The sequence below is a fragment of the Cryptotermes secundus genome, unplaced genomic scaffold (genome assembly GCF_002891405.2).
Source record: "Cryptotermes secundus unplaced genomic scaffold, Csec_1.0 scaffold297, whole genome shotgun sequence".
NCBI classification, from domain to species: domain Eukaryota; kingdom Metazoa; phylum Arthropoda; class Insecta; order Blattodea; family Kalotermitidae; genus Cryptotermes; species Cryptotermes secundus.
Genome location: NW_019721762.1, coordinates 269,413 through 290,800, shown reverse-complemented (window position 1 = coordinate 290,800; position 21,388 = coordinate 269,413). Strand labels below are relative to the sequence as shown.

The following is a 21,388-nucleotide window of genomic DNA, read 5'->3' as shown; positions in this document are numbered from 1 at the left end:
CTATTCTGAACAGCCCTAAATTTAAAATAAAAAGCCCGACCCCCCCCCCCCCGCCTCAAACTATATGGGTATTTGAATGTTATTTAGCAACAGGAGAATAACAACTAATCTTAATGATCATAAGACGTTAAACAGATCCGTCCAGTGTGACTAGTCACACTGGACTGAACTGTTTAACTTCTTATGATATTGTGAGTGTGACGGACCACAATGGAAACAAACCAAATCTTAAGTATATTTACTTTCTGAGAGGGTGCAGTGTTAACATTACTGATGGTAGGGGTTTATGAAGTACACCGTTGGGATGGTCTCAGGTAGCATGAGAGACATACCAAGGTTCATGACGATCAGTCGGGAGCTCAAAATTTGTCAGGGAGGATAGACATACAGAGCAAGGTAATCTCATAAGCCTACTTTTCTTCCAAAACGGGGAAAACATTCTAAAGAAGAGAGATTACGTTAGAGGAAACTGCAGATGTTGAACTTCCTAAAACACAACATGGTGCCTAAAATGATTTTACGAACATTTACCGCTAGACGAAAAATCAAGGAACTCTTAACCAAAGGATTTAAAGGACTTAAAAATGATGGCGCTAATGTTCACTGGTTTCCTATAGCTATAGATGAAAGCGCCGATGTGAACAGTACCACGCAACTTGCTGCTTGTGGAATCATCAAACGGAGTTTAACTAGAAATTAACTGCCTTGATCCCAATGGAAGGGGCCGATCTTTTTTCCCCCTTTGGCGCCACAGCCCCAATTTGAGCCTTGGCCTACCTCCATGAAACTCTGTTTCACTTCGGTTTACTAATCTTAAGACATTCGGTATGACCCTTTGAGCGGCTGCTCAGCTCGTCGCAGGGTCTATACCTGTACACAAACACAGAACCCCCCTCACACACACAAACACTGAACTCCATGTCCTGAGTGGGATTCGAACCCACGATCCCGGGTTCCGAGCGAGCGAAGACAGTGCATGCCATAGACCGCTTGGCAACCGTGACCGGCGGAAGGGACCGCTACAGATACAAATTTATATGAAGATGTCAAGTAGGTGCTGCAAAGTTTGGATATGCTAAAACTGAAACTAGCTAGACTAGTGACGGATGGAGCAGCAAGAATGGCCGGATGAAACAGTCGCATATCTTCCAAACACGTGAAAAATACGATGGATCACGACTTTATTATACTCCACTGCTTGTTACGTCAAGAAAATCTGTGTGCGAAACCTCTCAAGCCGACAAATGTTATTTCAGTGGTTTCAAAACTCGTAAATTTCATTGGGTAAAAAAAGAAATCAGCCGGTTACGGTAGCCGAGCGGTCTAAGGCATGCACTGTCTTCGCTCGCTCGGAAGCCGGGATCGTGGGTTCGAATCCCACTCAGGGCATGGATGTTTGTGTGCGTTTTTCTGTGTTTGTCTACAGGTAGAGGCCTTGCGACGAGCTGATCACTCGCCGAAGGAGTCCTACCGAATGTGTAAGATCTAGTAAACTGAAGTGAACGGAGTTCATGGAGGTAGTCCTAGGCCCACTGGGGCTGTAGTGCCAAGGGGGGGGGGGAAATCAATCATCGCCAATTCAGAGACTTCTTGAGTGACGTGGACTCCGAGCATCGATATGTTCTCTACTATACGCTCAACCGTGGTCGGATGCTTAAACGCGTGTATGACCTGAAGTCAGACGCTGAATTATTTCTGGAAATGAAGCCGAACGTCTTCCTCAGCTGTATCATCACGACTGCATGTTCAACTCTGAGTTTTATATCGAATATATGAGCGAACTGAACATCAGCATACAAGGAATGAATAGGATTGTCAATGAAATTTTTGGCAAAATAACAGCGTTCAAGAGGAGCCTTAGATTGTGGGAGCTGCAAACAATGACACAATTCTCAATTATGAGAACGGGAATACCCACCGATGCTGTGAAATATGTGGAACACTCAGCTTCTTCAACTAGAATTCAACTCCCGTTTCCAAGATATATGCAAATCTGAGGCCAAAGCAAACATATTCTCAACGGCATTTGGCGTTAATGTTGAAACGGTTCCAGCCGATTCCATCAGAGAAGACAGATGAAAACTGTGATACGGATCTCAGGAATACATTTAGGCACGTGCGATTCCTTGGCTTTCATAACAATTTTCCTGTGTGGTGACCATGGACGGCGAATGATAAGATTTTCTGAAACTTATATGTTTTTGTGAAATAATTTTCGAAAATGAAAGTGGATAAGATTAAATCCATAAATCGACTCGACGATCGAAGATTGGAAAGGTGCCTCTGACTTCCTGCTTCTTTCGTATATACAGGTACTTATAACTTCATGGCAAATAAACAGTGGAAAATTTCTCATTGATGTTGTTCCATCCTCAAAATACAACTTAAGCAATAAAAATATATTAATGTTTTAATTGTATTAATACTACTAATTATGTTGTTCGGAAGTTTGATTTAAAGTATAGTAAACAAAAAAAATATGGCTTTCTTATCAGTCGCTTGTGGGCAGCGCAACATTTTTAGGTTTTTAAATTGGTTCTCGTGCTAAAATGGCTGCCCATCGTCCATATTCATGAAGTATTTTTCATATTAAAATGTATGTTTGTGTTTTAATATTTTTATGATCAACAGTAATCTTTGTTATCGACGGCCCTAAGAAAAATCTTCCACTGCTCCCACTATGGGAATGCCTGTCTTACAAGACTGAAAATAAGACGAAAGTACTGCACTGATATGGACGTCGGGTAGATAGGTTTGCGAATAGAATGTGGATGGAACTGGCTCAGGATCGTTTATACTGGTGGGTTTTGATATCAATGGTGTTGCATCTTCGAGTTATACTAACAGAGACTTAATTAAAGTCATGTACTGCATGTAATATACACTGAAAATTGTGACTTTAGTAACTGCAACGTTAAAAAATACTTCCCATAATTATGCTGAACTGTCTTCGTAATTTCAATTATTGAAGGAAAATAAAAGTAAAAACACAAACAAAAAACAAACTCTGTGGCTTGAGTCCGCAAGAGAACTACACCGACCGAGCGACCGCCGTTTGTCTGCGAAGTTAGTGCTAACTTTAGCGGATAGAGGGTGTCGCGTGGTCAGCGCAACGGATTCCCACGGCCTTTAATTTCGGTTTTCTAGACCAGAAAAGTAAAAACACAGTATGTAAAAATTATCAAAATATGTAGCACACAATATTTATATTGAATATCAATAAGTTTTTTCTTAGCTCTGTAAACAGGTCTTTCTTCCTAGGTTGTATTCACTGATACAACAGAAACTTCAACTGTAATGAATTTTACTCTATTCTTTGTTCCTGTACAGAATTTTTCACTACTTAATTCAGCATTAAACTTACTGACTATATGCCACTATCTTCTATTTTATCCTTATGTCAAGTTTCACTCAGATAAGTGGAATTTTCGACCGACTAACTATTCATTTTCATCAGCACTGGGTAAAACAGCCTTGCGCAGCAACTTGCGGGAAATTCCATCGCTTTGATCGATATAATCGTGTCCAGCACGTAAGTTATTCACTATACGGGAAAGTACGCCTTGTCAGAACCGCTTTCGAAGAACACACGAAACCGGTCGTACTCATTTAGCGTATTCAGTTTTAGACAAAACAGTGAGAAGCAAAAGGCTGCTATTTTGTATGCATGGGATGACTCACATCTTCTTTGGGGGACTAGAAAACATAACAAGAATTTGATACGCAAAACACTGTAGGTATGAAAGGTTATATTTTCTTGGATATAAAGCCGGGTAGTCCGTTGAAAGTCAATCATGGCGTTATATCCCAGAAGATAGAATTCTTCATAACCACAGACGTGAGAATCTCAAATCCTACTTTGTAGGTACATTTATGCTCTATTCCCATACCAGTGCCATATGAGTGGCTATAATTGTTCATTATGCGGCCTCAAGGTACGCGGGTTCAAACCCGGCGGAGGTCGTGGAATTTTTAAGGGAGGAAAAATTCAGGGAACAAGTCCTCCGGGAAGGACTTTAAGCCGTGGGTCCCGTGTCGTAGATTTACGGCACGTAAAAGATCCTCATGTCTCTAGCAGACTCTGAGCAAAAATAAGCAACACATTTCCCGCCCAAGTAGTTTCCAACGCCTCTGGTAGATGGGGGAAATATCAGATACCGAGGGCCGACCTCGTTGGCTGAACGGGGCTGATAGCACGCACCAGTACGGGTAGGGTATGCCGACAGTAGAAATTAAAGAGGGACGCACAATGGACCAATAACTGGTCTAAGTGCATGGGGAAACCCACCCCCTCTAATAATAATAATAATGGTTCATTAAGACGTCGAAACTATTACGTGAAAAAAGTCTGAAATCCTGAACTACATTCGTGTAATAAACGAAACTCCAATGGGGAATCGTGCCATAGCTCAGATGGTTAGACACTGGCAGCCTGAATTCAATCCGATGCCAGGTCATGTAGGTTCTGTGGTGTACAAACTGGCATTGGGGCAAAATTTCTCCTAAAACTTGGATTTACCCTGCTAATTCTCACTTCACCGACTGTTCCATACTCATACATGATCAGGACTGGTATAACATGCCCCTTATGGGCTACGTACCAACTGGACCCAGTCTTACCTCAACCCACACAATAAAAAGTAGCTCCACTGGGTAATAAAAACTAGAATCACTTTGTGTGGGAGAAAAATAATCATGATAAGCTGAGACAACACTGTTCATTCTGGGAGAAGTAAAACGGAATTTCACTTGTCACTCACATCAGCCAGCCGTTGGGATGTGTATGTCACATTGCCCATCCGTCACCAGCAGAACTCACGGTGACTCAGCGGAGCTGAAACAGAATCAAACATTTCCAGTCATATATTAATATGCCTTCACTATTTACAGTTCATCTGGTATTTAACAGATGTCACCACTACAAGGAAAAATGTAGTTTATAACATTCAATGTGAGAGACTGACGTTTCAGTACACGATCATATCGAGAAACTCTAAAACGCTCTGGCGAGCTAGCATACCAAAACGTCTGCGAGAATTGTTCTTGCATTAATGCTTTATTACTTTAAGTCTGTGAATCAGGCTGCGGGCTTAAAATAACTGAAAGTTATCCCTCTGATAATCATAATGATTCCACATACGGCACGTCACGTGAGACCAAGAGCTATGTATCATCTGAATAATACAGAAAAAAATACAATACACGAACAATGCGAGTTTACTTATTTACATTTTTATCGTCTGCTATCCCCCACTTCGAATAGAAAAACTTCAATTTATGAGAATGATGGTTTGTTCACCTTCGAAAGAATCAGCCACATACGTGCAATAGAAGACATGGAAAGACACACTGTTGAGGGGGGCTGGGTGCGTCACAAATTGTGTAGCAGAGATAACTGCGTCCAAATGAATGGGAACATAAAATGGCAATACTATCTTCTCCATTTTTGTTTCCCCCCCTTAGTGGGGTGGAACTAAGTCCACTTGGTACTGCGGCCACTTCTGGCCTATTGTACCGGCCCCAGAGGATAGGTAAGGGTGATTGTGGAGCAATTAGTGGAATGAAGATTGGCAAGGGAAACCGAAGTACTCGGAGAAAACCTACCCCAGCGCCACTCTGTCCAGCACATATCCCACTTGACTAGACCCGGGATCGAACCCGGGCCGCCGCGGTGGGAAGCCAGCGACTAACCGCTTGAGCTATAGCGCGGCCCCCTTCTCCACTTTGTTTTCCTTATACTTACAGCATATAAATGTTAACGTTTTGCTTCCCATGCCGAACTACGCTGGATATCATCACTGTTAAAGAGGCGATTCGGAAGGCTGAGCCAAATATGTATATACGTAATAACATGTTTGAGAGGAAACGCCATCTCGGAGGACCATGGAGAAACTGTAACAAATTCAGATAAGTAGGCCTATTCGTATTCAGAGACAGGGGTCTGGAGCTCCGAAATATAATGTTACCGGGCCAAACTACTTAAACATCTTAAGTTATCACAGACCTTCCTCATGAAAACTTATATCATGGAATTGAGAATTATTTTGTACATCTACGTTACAATTTACTGAACGTAACTGTTTAAAATTTCTTAAAACGAGACTCTGTGAGAAACTTGTGGCGCCATCTCCTTCAAATCTGTTTCGTCAGTAAGAAGAAGCTAGTACAAATTACAAATGATTAATTATAGAACTTCGTGAACTACTTTTTTTTTCATTGGCGCTACAGCCCTCATTTGGGCCTAGGCCTACCTCCATTAAACTCTCCGTTTCGGTTTTACTAGATCTTAGACATACGGTAGGACTCCTTGGGCGGGTGATCAGCTCGTCGCGAGGTCTCTACCTGTACACAAACACAGAAAAACGCACACAAACATCCATGCCGAGTGGGATTCGAACCCACGATCCAGGCTTCCGAGCAAGCGAAGACAGTGTATGCCTTAGACCGCTCGGCTACCGTGACCGGCTCTTGTGAACTACTACTGTGTACAATTTTCATTACTACCGACTTCAACTACCTGCCACTCGTCATATAGGGTTACTTCACTACCTGGCGTCACAAAAAAATACGCTTATAAAATCTGCATACGTAAATTCCATAAGGTTCTGACGATGGCATATCACACTTGGGATTACGGAGCGTCTGGAATTTATCCATCTTCTAGAATTACGAAAAAACACGACCTTTTGGAATTTAGATCTGTAGACGGATCTCCTTCCTATCTGCTTTCTAACTGGACTTATTCTTCTTTCCTGAAGATTTAGGTGACATGTTCTTCCGAAACATCGATTGACTTTCAACGGACTACACCGCGTTATATCCTCATAACTACTGTGAGAACCTCAAATCGTACACATATCTATTTACGTCCTCAGGTGAAAAAGCAGAAAGACACTCAGTTGGAGCTGTCAGACTCATCAGTGATTGAGATTAGCATTTTATGCCAAACCTTATATTCCACCTGAGGACGGAAACAAATCAAGTTTCTGAAACTCTCTGTTCTTTCGGAGTACCAGACCGTGGGTAAAGTCCAAAATATCAGTTACACCATAAGTTGCATAACATTCGAAGACCCATAACTACACAAGCTGACGTGATGACAACAGACTCGTAGTCTGGAGGTGCTCGATTCAAATTTCGGGCACGGCATTTGTGATCATGAGGATTTTTCACGAACTTCCTCTATCCTTCCAGGAAAATGATGGGATACTACGTGAATTAGGCCACAATAACTTCCTTCCAAATCATCGTTTATCTATCCTACCATTCGACGCCACACAGTCTTGCTTCTGACAGCATCGTAAAATCCCCCCCCAACCCCAAAAAAAAAACTCAACATTAAGTGGCGCTAGCATTGATCCCACCTCGGACGTTCACACGGCTATCAAAATGGTATTATTGATGGCGCGACTTTCTGTGGCATGATATTGTCCTCTTATTTCTAGCTCTAGGCTATATAACCTTATCACGTATACTTTTAAAATACCAGATACACAAACAAGCAGTGTACCACAAAAACCAAGGCTCCAAAAATTAAAATTAAATTCACCAGTCCCTCTCCTATAGGCCAGCTACAGGCGTATGCTTCACACGAATGTCTTTACACTTGCTATCGACCTCCGTTAAGTAGTCCGTTGGTGAACATATCTCTGTACCTTTGGTCGGCCATTACATACATATCATGGATAATACCAGTAAACCTTCAACAATTATCAAAATAGTAATGCTACCATTTCAGAATTATAGGTACAGTTGTTTGGCAGGTTATATTCTCAGAAGAGCGTGTAAATAAACGACTTACAATTGAAACCGATGTTACTTCAAGCATAAATTGATCCCCGTACATCTACGCGCGTGCACAGTTGTTTCAATAAAAGACTGCCGATGTGTTATTAGCATTACAGTAACCATATCCGTTGCAATGTTACGTATACGGTCTACGACACAAACAAGACGCATGTATGAACACTATAGCGTGCCCAACTGGCCCGGATGTACGTTAAATAATTTTGCTCAAAATACAGTGAAGGTAAGAGAGCCATACTTTATTACATATCCGGCAATGAAGCGAACACAGCCTTATCACATTCCATGGAAGAAGAAAAACTGTACATCTTATAAAATAAACTTCAAAATGTTAACACTTCAACAAATACAAACAATGATCAAATCAAGGAAAATGAGATTGGTTGAACGAAGAGAACACTGGGGAGGTGATAAATGCATTTTTCGACAGAAAACCTAAAAGAAAGAGCCCATCGGAGACGCATGCGTATATAAACAAATTCCGTGGCTTTACTCCGCAAGCGAACTATACCGACCGAGCGACCGCCGCTTGTCGGCGAAGTTAGTACCAACTTTTTGCGGATAGAGGGTGTCGCGTGATCAGCGCAACGAATCCCTACGGCCGTTAATTTCTGTTTTCTAGACCGGAGCCGCTATTTTTCCATTCAAGTAGTTCCTCAATTATCCTCACGAGGATGAGTGGACCCCGTTCCAGACCCACTACTTTTCAGAAAATCTGGTAGCGCTGAGAAACGAACCCGGAACCCCTGGATCTGTAGCCAAGAACTCCGACCACTAGACCACAGAGGCAGTCCAGGCGTATATAGGACGATAATATTAATATGGATGTTAAGAGAATATGAGGCGAGAGAGACGGAGGAGATTGAAGGATAATATTAGATACACTTTGAGGGGGGGGGGGAGAATGTGAGAATGAAAGTGAGAAGAAAATGACTTAGGATCATGTCCAAAGCTTTAGAGTTAGCGGTGTTGAGACTATGGGTCTGCTACCTGACAGGAGGTTTTCCGGATTCGATGTTTCAGCAAGAGGGAGAGTGTGAGGTTTCATGTTACTGGCACACCATCCATCATTTCAATTATTTTCGTTCTTCTTTTTATTATTAATATTCTACTCAGGATTGGCCGTCTTTAAATGAAACAAGAGAATGTATCTGCACGAGTATGTTTTGAGTCGACAAGAACTGAGTACCAATACATTGGCTATCTAAAACCTCTTTCAGGGTACGTCATACCTTGAGCAGCCAGCCTCTTAGAAGAAACGGTCTGCTTCTTCAACGAGATTTCCGATATATTGATTTTGGCACCCGTCGTATGTTGAAAGTATACTTTTATAAGTTTCTAATGATGATGTAACGGAAATTGTTACTGATGATGACGTAACCTCAAAGATGTTTTAGACACAGTATACCACGTAATTTGTTAAGGAGGAACTTCTAAAAGAGTATATGGCCTTGTGATTAGAGTCACAGAAGCCTGAAATTAATTAGCATGAATACTTCTAAATGTAAAGTAAGTAAAGCTATCCCTGTAACAGGCCGTGGAGGCCCATAGGGTTGTGAGATGTTGAGGCTCCCATATTTTCTAGACAATCGGCTCACAAATGGCGGCGAGGTTGGCAGCCTTACGCGCCGGCCGCCCTTTAGCCCCAGGAATATTCCTGGTACTTATTTCTGTTAGAGGCTGAGTCCATCCAAGGACCATAAAAATTGAAAAAATCCACCTCACCGGGATTCGATCGACGGACACGCAGACAAAACAGTGTGATATATTGTTGTCCCGCTTCAAAGCACCATTCCTTCCGGCTTGTAGCATAGTGCCTCAGCCAACTACGCTACCGCGTGCCCCCTCTAAGACTAAGGGTTAAAACACAACTAGATGGTTACAGTACAATCACGGCCCAATATTACAATAAAACTGAAAACAAGCTTGTTATTAAAGACTAATGGAATGAACTAAATTGGCCGAAACACCGTCATCTCTTACACTGAAACATAAATGACGGACACGCAAACAAAACAGTGTGATATATTGTTGTCCCGCTTCAAAGCACCATTCTTCTCTATTTCATTCCGCAATTTTACCCACCTCAATCTGCCTTCTACCCCTCTTTACAATCTGACATATACATAGCTATGTAATTCTATCCAATGTTAAACAGCCGGTCACGGTAGCTGAGCGGTCTAAGGCATGCACTGCCTTCACTCGCTCGCAAGCCGGGATCGTGAGTTCGAATCCCACTCAGGGAATGGACATTTGATGTTTGTGTATGTGTGTTTTTCTGTGTTTCTGTGCAGGTAGAGGTGTTACGACGAGCTGACCACCAGCACAAGGAAACCTACCGAATGTGTAAGATCTAGTAAACCGAAGTGAAACGGAAGGAATGTTAAATAACGGACTTCGTGCCTTCCTGAATGTTATTTAGGTGCAAATCTCTTTCACCCACACACACACACCCACATACAGGTAACGTGAAATCACCATGCTGTGAAATACTGACTGGCATATGAGAAACAGGTAGAAAGTTCTAGACGGTGAACCTGAGGAGGCCACTTGGGAGACCTAGATATACACGTATATAGCAAGATAACATTAAAATGAATCTTTCAAAAGTACGGTTTGTGGATATGAAATAGATTCAAACTGACTAGGAGAGGGTCCAGTAGGCGTTCTTGTGGACACGGAAATGAACATTCGAAATTCCATAAAAAAACAAACTCCGTAGTTTTATAGTCCGCAAGCGAACTATACCGACCGAGCGACCGCAGCTTGTCGGCGAAGTTGGTGCCAACCTTAGTCGGAATTCCCCCCATAATAAGGAAAATTTCTTGATCACATCAGCTACCACCTGCTTCTCAAGAAGAGATCAGTTTTGGATGTCTCGTATTAGTTCGCTATAACTGACCGAATAATGAATTCGATTACAAATTCTGATGGGATAAATCAGTGACGACAGCTCATAATATAAAATCGTTTAATATGTCTATTAAATTAATAATTGCTGCAATATTTTCTAAGTGCTCCCTAAGTCCATGATGGTCTTCACTGAGTACCATATATTCATTCAAGTAATAAAGTAATTCTCTACTTTTACGGAACCATGAAGTTCAACATCGTGTTCATAAAATACTATTTGCGCCAATTCAATCCAGTTAACTTTTCCAAATCCGATTTTTGTAATTTTATCCTCCCTCTGCGCTGTCTCCCAAACCGGGATAGCTCAGTCGGTATTGCGACTGGTTACGAGTTGGGCGACGGAGGAGTCGGAGCTCGAGTCCCAGTAGGGTAAAAAATTTTCTCTTCTCCACAACGTCCAGATCGGCTCTGGGGTCCATCCAACCTTCTATCCGATGGGTACCGGGAGCTCTTTCCCCGAGGATAAACCGGCCGAGGTGTGAAGCTGACCACTCACCTCCAACTACTGCCGAGATCAAGAAAACATGTATCTATACACCCACTCTCCCATACGCCTTCATGGCGTAGTGCTTAATTGGTTACGCGATGGGACAACTTTACCTACGCTGTTTCCCAAATAATCTTCTTCACTGATATTTTCCACCATAATCCTGCACAACAAAATTAACCGTTTCACGCGTCCTTGCGTTCCCATCAGTATAACATAAGATCAACTTTATGAAGCTTATAGTATAAGTTTCAATTTCTGTAGCGAAACAACACAGAATAACACAATCTTATTTACGACAGAGATTTAAAACTGTCACTTAAAAACATACCTAGTGACGCTAATTACATTGTGATCATGTCAACAAAAAAAAAAAAACAAAGAATAACATCTGACCAAATCTGCGGTAAATTTAGAAAGGAACTGTGGATTCTTTATTCAGGTGAAAGCTAGATATATATTTTGTAGATGCCTGCTTCGAATTTACTAGAGCTTAACATGAGTGTAAGAGAAGACTTCGATCGGTTTTATAAAGTCACGTTATATGCGAACTGTTCGAATACCGACAGACTGAATAAAAAAATACATTGCGTGCGCTCACATGAGTTCCCCTGTCACAGCGACTAAAATATTGACGGAAACTGTTTCTCCTGATATCCTACTCGAATTTCAATTCCGCACAATCCAACAATTTCCAAGGAACGCATTTGGAATTTGGCAAAGTTGTGATCACGAAGGTCCGGCAGTATGATTAAAAGACTGCCATTTTCGGAGGTCCTGATTTCGAATCTAGGCACGGAGACATGCCATATCATCAATCCTCCTGGGAAATAATTCAATATTGCATCGAAATATGTCACAATCGCTTGGTTTCACACCCACAAGCGTCTATCCATACGATGCTATTTAACGTAAGCAGTTTCAATAGAGTTATTAAAGGAACACAATTTACGAAACATGGAAGGAAATTTTATTCGCTATAAAGGCAGAATTTAAGTAGAGACGGATGGAAGCTCGAAGGATAGAATGTAATCGATATACAAAAGAAAAGTACGACAGAAAAAACGTAAACAGATAGAAACAGAAATCGAACTCTTAGTCACGTGGCAGAGTATATCAGTTTTTCTGGACAATCGAACATACTGTGACGCTGAAAACTCTCTTCATAAATTATGTTCCAGAAGTCTGTGGTGCGTGTTAGACTTTCCCATGACATGGAACAAGACGATTTACAACACCGTGCAGCTTTGAGCATGCAACTCTGCAGCAGTTACGAAAGAAATGCCGCTAATGAAAATAAATATAACGGCTGCACAATGACAACACAATGTCGAAACAGAAAATTTGTTCTGCATGTTTCGTAAGTATCAACACACCTCCCGGCATCTCATCACCTTTAGATATATTTACTGCAGTACGGTTTTTCCTTCATGACGTCGCACTTAATTTGTAGTTGAAAAAAAAAATACTGAAATACAATCATAAATGACTTGAAAACAGAAATACCTTAGCCAGCATGTGTGTTAATTATGTTCATCTTCAGACTTATTTTCAATGGCTCTTCCAGCCCATTCAGGGCCTAGACCTCTTATTCAGTTCCGTAATCAATGTTTTAAATATTTGGGTAGCTTGTTAACAGATGATGGAAGGTGTACTAGTGAAATTAAATCCAGGATTGCTATGGCAAAAGCTGCATTTAGCAAGAAGAAGAATATTTTTACCAGCAAATTGGACTTAAATTTGAGGAAGAAACTACTGAAATGCTACATTTGGAGCATAGCTCTGTATGGGGCTGAAACATGGACACTTAGGGCAGTAGATGAGAAACATCTGGAAAGTTTCGAAATGTGGTGTTGAAGAAGGATGGAGAAGATAAGTTGGACCGATTATGTGAGAAATGAAGAAGTGTTAATTAGAGTCAGTGAGCAGAGGAATATCCTACACGAAGTAAGAAAACGGAAAGCTAATTGGATTAGTCATGTTTTACGCAGAAACTGCGTTCTAAAAGAAGTTATTAAAGGAGAGATAGAAGGGCAGATAGAAGTGACAAGAAGACGAGGAAGAAGACGTAAGAAGATGCTGGATGACCTTGGGGACAGAAGAGGATACTGTCATTTGAAGGAGAAAGCTCTAGATCGCATTAAGTGAGGAATTGTTTTGGAACAGACTGTGGACCTGTCGTCTGACAGATTACTGATGATGATGATGAATCAATTTTCACAGTCGGTAGGACTCTTTCGGCGAGTGATTAGCCCGTCTCAAGGCCGTTACCAAAACACGGGACAATACAAACACAGAATAAACGCGCGCACACACACCAAACATCCATGCCTCGAGTGGAATTCGAACCCACGATCCCAGCATCCGAGCAAGAGATGTCTGTTCATGCCTTAGATCCATCTTCAGATATCCCCAGCCCCCCATCAATAAATGAAAACTGGACATTTTAATATTATCCTGACACGAAAACACGCATTATCACAATCGTACTTAACCCATGATGATTTATATAAGATATATTTTTATGACTACCACTTATACATACAGGAAAACGTGACAAAATTATTTACCTACCAACTCCAAGAAGAAGAGCTGTTCTTGAGAATCTGATGATTGTTCAGCTAGTCAAGAAATTTCCCGCTTTTTATGAATCGTGATCACAAGACCTCGTCAATTGACCTTATCCAGATCGAGTTGAATACAATCCACGCTTTCATACTATATACCTTCAATACTTTTTAAATATTGCCCTTCTATGCACGCCTAGATATAAGTGGTCTATTCCCTTCAGGTTTTCCACAACATTTTGTAAAGTCAATCCAATATACTAACCACAGCGTCATACCCTGAGCAGACAACCTTACGGAAGAACAGTCCTGTGCAACTATCTTTTAAATTCTCACCGACGTCTGAATATTAGAAGTACTCGTATGTTGAATAAAGGGTCTAATAACTTACTAACGATGAGGTAAGGGTCTACGTCGCTATCTGATGACGACGCACTCTCGTTCCCATAACAGATTGACTACTTGCATTTCTCAGCTCTCCCATGAATATTGCATGCTCCGCCCACATTATCTTTTTCAATATTATCACCCTAATAATATTTGATAAACAGTGACATCCTGTGGTTTATTGGGTTCTGACACTGTGTAGTCATGTAGACGGATACCGACGTTTAGAAAGAACCTGTCGCCTCCATTTCCAAGTGTGAAGTGTGCAGGGTGAGATATAGAAATTTACTGATTTTGCACTTGTCCTCTCCCATTTCGAAGGTTTAACATAGATACCATGAAAACTGTAACCGTGCTGCGTAAAAGTATATGCTTGGATCAAACCGGTCAACAAAATAGCATGTACACAACTACACGCCTCGATCATATCAATTAGACCGTACGCTATACACTACTGTCGGAAAAGATGCAGTACCAGCACGGCGAACCTAATTCGTGCACAACAGAACAGTGGAAGATGGTTTTACGAGTTTACGTAGTTGAGTTCATAAGTACAATGGCTCTAGACAGCAGAAGAGCAGGCGGCAAGAAACAGATTTCAAATACAGTGTCACTACGAAAACATCAATGTTGCTCTATCATACATAAACAATTCGGGGAAGAACCCAAACATACAACGTAATATGTTCGGACCAGTTCTACGTATCTTGGGGGATATAACGCCGTTGAAAGTCAACCGCTGTTTTGGATGTACATAACGGCTCTGCTTGCTACATGATTCAAGCTGTTTTTTTTTCGCTTATTCTGCGCCCCTGAACATAGAGGCGACATGTACCACCGAAACGTCGACTGACTTCAAACTGACTACACGGCATTATATCCCAGAACATACAAGTATTCATAACTCCCGCTGTGAGAACTTCAAATCCTACTGTGTGTGTATGTGTGCCTGTGTGCTGTATTGTGCGAGCGAAATCGTCCGTTCTTCAGCCAGGGTTTTCTTACATTAAACCACATTTAAACAATAAAATTGGCGTGACATTCGTATTAAATACACGTATATTTAACTTGACTAAGATTACAAAGCAAAAGAAAACTGTGGATATATTCATGCAGCACAATAAAAACGGTTACGGTCGGATAGCTACGGGCTGAACGACCGACGGTCGGAGTTCGAGTCCCGGTAGGGTCAAGAATTTTCTCTTCTCCACGTCGTCCAGATCGGCTCTGAGGTCCAATCCGCCTCCTATCCAATGGGTACCGGGGGCTCTTTCCCCGGGGGTAAAGTGGCTGAGGCGTGAAGCTGACCACTCACCTCCGACTAATGCCGAAGTCAAGAAAATGTGGATTTATATATCCACCCCCCATACGCCGTCATGGCGTAGTGCTTCATTAGTTTAGCACTGGTACAACTTTACCTTTACTACATAATGTTCCTTTCTCAACACGTTTATCAAAATCAAGTGTTATTTTCCTCCAAAGGGGGCTTCCTAACGTTGAAACTTTTCCCCCACATTCTGCTTCTTCAATCTCTGCACATGTCCCATACATACCATTCCTAATGTCACGATTTTAGTGATCATAGACGGGTTTTGGACTGATGACTATTTTTATTGAACTCTTTGACACTACGCATGACTACACTTTACAGTTCAATGTTACACACGCAATAGTGTCCATAGTCACATTTTCACTGCCGTTTCTAGATAGCGGCTTCCATCGGCGGACGTTCCCCTTCCTCTGGGTTCCCGAACTCTGTGGCCTCAGCTACCAGCTTTTCACAGTCAAAGCTCACAACAACTGAATCGCAGCAGTCCTCTAACTAATTCACTCACTCTCTCCACTAACGGCAACAGCTAACTGGCCCCGCTCACAACATCTCGGCACGGACTGCGAGGACGAGGAAACAGGCTTGCGTGGGGGGCCGTTGCTAAGCAACGACTGTTGTATACTTGCTTCTTTCGAGGTCGTTGCCTACCAACGGGTCTACATGCCACATTTTGCTTACAGCATTTTCTATGCAAAATTGTAACATATAGAAAGTTAATAGTTACTTGGAAAATATCTGTGGACGGCGGTGACATATCAAAAAGGGCCGCGCCATACCTCAAGCGGTTAGTCGCTGGCTTCCCACCGCGGCGGCCCGGGTTCGATCCCGGTTCTTGTCAAGTGGGATTTGTGGTGGACAAAGTGGAGCTGGGGCAGGTTTTCTCCGAGTACTTCGGTTTCCCCTGCCAATCTTCATTCCACCAACTGCTCCACAATCACCCTCAATCTGGGGCTGGTACAATAGGCCAGAAGTGGAGGAAGTACAAGGGACTTAGTCCCACCCCACCAGCAATAAAAGAATAACATATCAAAATAAAATTCACAAAGAAACTAACAGAAGAATATGTTCGTGAGTCGCTTGCCACCATATAGTTCAGAATCTTCTGTGTTCTCGTCTATCTACGAGTAAAAGCGTTCAAAATATACAAAATTATATTTTTTGCTGTTACCTTGTGTAATATTTGACCCTTCACCCTAAATAACAATGGCAATTACAGTAAGATTTGGTTCTCTGCCCTAAGGGAAGAACGCAGTGTTTGAATTCAGGGTGCTCTGAAGATCATGTGGAACTAGGAGAGGAAAGGAAGTGCTTAGGATAATGATAAAATTTGCATAATGAGGAGTTTCGCAATTTTTATTCTTCATCGAATATAATTTCGGGCAACAAGTCGAAGAGGATGTGTGAGACAAGTAGAGTGCATGGAAGAAAAGAGAAAAACATGCAAAACTTTCGTCCGAAACCGTGAAAAAGGGAGGTCACTTTAGAGGCCTAGGTCTACATGTGAGGATACTATTAAGATAGACAAGTAGAAGTTATGCAAGAGATGACAAATGCAAACTAATTTATCTTCGAGCTATAAGAAAGGGAAGGCCTTTGAAGATTTAGGCGAAAACTGGAGGTTCGTAAAGAAATTGGGCGGGAGAGTGTGGACTGAATACATGAAATTTCATTGATTCGTTATTTAGATAGTACGACCTTGATCTTAAGTTGTATCGCAACTTATTAATTAATTTAAAACGGTCTCTTCTTTACATGTTTACATAATCACAATCCTGTTTAAGTTTCATATTTTCTTTAGTCATGCAATATGTATAGCTTCGATCTCACTACCTTAACAACTTTAGAAGAATATTACACAATGGAATTTCAAAATATCGAATTTGTTCTATTAGTAAATTAGCAAACATTTTAGATACAATTTCATTAATGGTTCACAAATCCGCCTCTGTTATGTGACGCTTATATGTTAATCAGCTTCTTTTCTAAACTGTATGAGAAGCACAGGAACTGCCAACACTGACATTTGTGATTTATATGCCTCATTAGAACTTCAACCGAGTTCGATAATTCAAGGTCTAAATGAAGCAGTCACCTGATCTGAACAGATAACGCTACAACAGGCGTTTCCGTGGGAAGGGAATCAGTCAACATATGTCGCAGTGAAAATTAATAACAGGTCTATGTACTGACAGTTTCAGTTTCTGTAAGAGCAACACTGGACTCCCTCCTGAGTCAGTTCAATCCAACCCACGTTTTCACAACTACTTTTTGGCACAGACTTTTATATTAACTTCTAATATACGTTTAGATCTAACTTCTTTTTACGCTCTCCGAGTAAAATGTATGCCTTTCTGAACTTCCCCAATCGTGCTACACGTTCTGCATATCAAACCGTTAGCTTCATCATCCTAATATCTGCGAAACACTACGTATAAACCAAGAGTATCCTAAATACGTCATTTTCTCCTTCCTCTTGTTACTTTGCCTCTCTGAGATACAAATATTCTCCTCTGCGCTATCTGGAACTCGAAGAGTAGGGACGTGAATACAGAAGCTGGTCAACTTCGATTGTTAAGATTCGTTATCAGGAAACACCTAGTGACATTATACTGGTGTAGCCATTGTTGAGAGCGGTAACCAAGCAACGAATAGTAGGAGCAGATTGAGAAGACGCAGTGTGGTGTTAGAATACAATAATTTTTGTTTTCTACTGAGTTCTAGGAGCCGGGATAGCATAGTCGGTATAGCGACTGGCTACGGGCTGGACGACCGAGGGTCGGAGTTTGAGTTCCGGTAGGGTCAAGAATTTTCTCTTCTCCACGTCGTCGAAACCGGCTCTAGGGTCCACTCAACCTCCTATCCAATTTGTACCGGGGGCTCTTACCCCAGGGGCAAAGCGCCAGGGCGTGAAGCTAACCACTCACCTCCAGCTAATGTCGAGGTCAAGAAAATGTGGATCTATACATTCAATCTCCCGCACGCCTTCGTGGCGTAGTGCTTAACTAGTTAAGCACGGGAAAAACTTTACCTTTCACTTGTTCTCAAATATTCTCAATCTACGAATTTTGTAGTTTTGAAGACAGTGAATACTAACACTGAAGTCTTCCTGTATGTGATACAGTGTACTTTGATACATAGGTGCCGACGTTTCAGAAGAACATGCCGACTGCATCGTCTGGTTATCTATCTACCAATCTACTGGGTGTCACATCATAGATTACTGACATCTTTGAAGCTGACTGCTAACCTCCATCTACTGTAGAGGTCAATAATGGTGGAGCTAGACCTCCACCCGTACACATCTTAATGGCATGGTGTTTAATTAAACAGGCACAGGGCCAACTTTACATTTACCCTCAGTATATGGTCTTCTCTTACCGTGAAAGAACAAGTTTTACACGCACTTAAAGTTAACTTAGTTTTCGCAAATCAAATGTAATGACGCATAGTCACTTCAAACTGACAATATGATGATCGATTAGATACTTGAACTTCACGAACGGACAGAAATTCAACTGTTCGAATAAGAGCGTCATATATCATTACTGCTCCAAATTATCATGTACTGTACAAAACACACGCAGGTTTAAATGTACGTACAACTTCAACATGCACTGTCCTGCGTTGCCAGCACATGCATATCAACAGAAAGACTCTATACAGACAAACATAACAAAAGAGCTGAAAAGACAAGGGACCAACGGACACTCAACAGCCTCCGTCGTTAGCGGATCGCTCCAATACTGATAAAGATTCTAGTGTGTACTCTTGAATGTACTCCACTTCTATACGTCACTAGGCTCTTGGTTCTTCAAATCTGATTTTTTCTTTCTGTGGCGCTACAGCCCCAATTTGAGCCTAGGCCTACCTCCATGAACTTCTCCGTTTCACTTCGGTTTACTAGATCTTACACATACGGTAGGACTCCTTGGGCGAGTGATCGGCTCGTCGCAAGGCGTCTACCTGTAGACAAACACAGAAAAACGCATACAAACATCCATGCCCTGAGTGGGATTCGAACCCACGATCCCGGCTTTCGAGCGAGCGAAGACAGTGCATGCCTCAGACCGCTCTCTTCAAATCTGATAGCAATGTGAAACAGTGGGTCCAGAACTTCTAATTCCTAATATTTGTACATTCATGTAGTTCTCGCAAGGCCTTGTACCTCTGACATTGGAATCACGGGCTCGAATCCTGCTCATAGTATGTAGACTCAACGTACGTGCATGATTATTTCCACCGAACAAAAGGTCCTTCTTGAGGAGATAAAAGTCGCTCATGAAGTCAAGAAATTCCCTACATTCTTTTGAAGCCATAATTTCTGTACTCAAAACGACCCGTCAATGTACACCATCATGAGAAAGATTTTCAGTCCAAATTCTCACACCCGGCTGCTTTAAGATGTTTTAAGATCATTATCTACGCCTAGGTCTCTCTTCTTCGCAGGTTTTCCAGCTAAAATTCTAAATGCACTTCTCATCTCCTCATGCGCGCTAATGTTCCTTCCCATCTCACCACCCTCGGTTTCTTTATCCTTATGTGTGGCAAGTTCACAAATTATGAAACTCTCCATATGCAATTTTCTTCATTCGCACAATATTCAGTTCTATTAACAGCTCTATTAACACAGACTAGATTAAGGACTCGACGATCGAAGATTCTAGGTTCGATTCCCGGTAAGGAAAAGATATTTGTCTCTTCTCCACAGCGTAAAAATCGGCTCTGGGGCCCACAAAATCTCCCACCCAACAGATATCCGGGAATCATTCCCCAGCGGTAAATCGTCCGGAACGTGCATGTGACCAATCTTCTGCATTTTCTACCGAGGTCAAGAATTCTAGGAGCTCTACTTCCTCACATGTCTTCATGGAGTGCTGCTTAATTAATTAATCGCAGGGATAACTTTTTTTTCCTTGGCACTACAGCCCCAGTGGGCCTAGGCCTACCTCCATGAACTTCTCCGTTCGCTTCGGTTTTTCTAGATCTTACACATCCGGTAGGACTCCTTGGGCGGGTGATCAGCTCGTCGCAAGGCCTCTACCTATACACAAACACAGAAAAACGCACACACACAAACTAAACATCCATGCCATGAGTGGGATTCGAACCCACGATCCCGGTTTCCAAGCGAGAGAAGACAGTACATACCTTAGACCGCTCGGTTACCGTGTCCGGTAGGGGTAACTTTAACTTAATTCATATAATGATTACCGGTCATTCGTCCTTGTGTCTTCAGAACGAAATGAGGCCAAACATAGTAGGCAAAACAAAATGTATAGCAGCAAGTAATACGGGTCCATGTCCGCAAAACTCTGTATTTTCTTTCGCATATTTCATGGCATGCGTTCCCATTAATATAATAAACCCGAAGCTGTTTCTCAACCGATAGTAAAGTCACATCACCAACAAAATAAAAACGATTAAAAAGGTTGGGGCTTTATTCCATCAAATTAAGCCCTACAGTTCATGAAGTGGAATTCTTCTGTATGTGAATACGTGGATGTATAATTAACGAACCAGTAACTACGGTCCAACATCGGTAAGTTAAAAATCCGTCACTGAATCCAGTCAAGAGGCAGCTGAATCTAGGACCCGGCATCACAACATTTTCAAACCACCATCTTCTAAAAGGTCAACTTGTAAAAGACTTCGTACATCATTTTTAATCATATTTTGCTTCCCTAACCGAATTGCATAGCAAGACTTCAGTGACCCAGTGACATAATATTGCCACGAATTAGTGACCAGGCACTTTTCATTCCCTTATATCCATCTTCATTAAATCTGAATATTTTACTTAGGGCTCCGTTTTGACAGGACAAGAATGAATTACCTGAATACGATGAGTGACGTAACTTACACGTCTTGATTTAACAGCACAGCTGTAACACCTCACTA

General features: G+C 41.7%; 1 protein-coding gene across 4 annotated transcripts in view; it reads right to left on the bottom strand.

The window, feature by feature from the left end:
• Positions 1-21,388, bottom strand: part of LOC111875642 — a 70,660-nt gene that overhangs the window by 34,365 nt on the left and 14,907 nt on the right. For 3 of the 4 annotated variants that reach the window (XR_002844763.2, XM_023872039.2, XM_033750160.1), the window contains exon 2: positions 4,761-4,834. The gene's annotated coding sequence lies outside the window, so the exon portion shown is untranslated. Of the gene's footprint in view, positions 1-3,364; positions 3,553-4,760; positions 4,835-21,388 lie in introns of those variants that run through there. The other variant, XM_033750159.1, reaches the window with a different exon arrangement.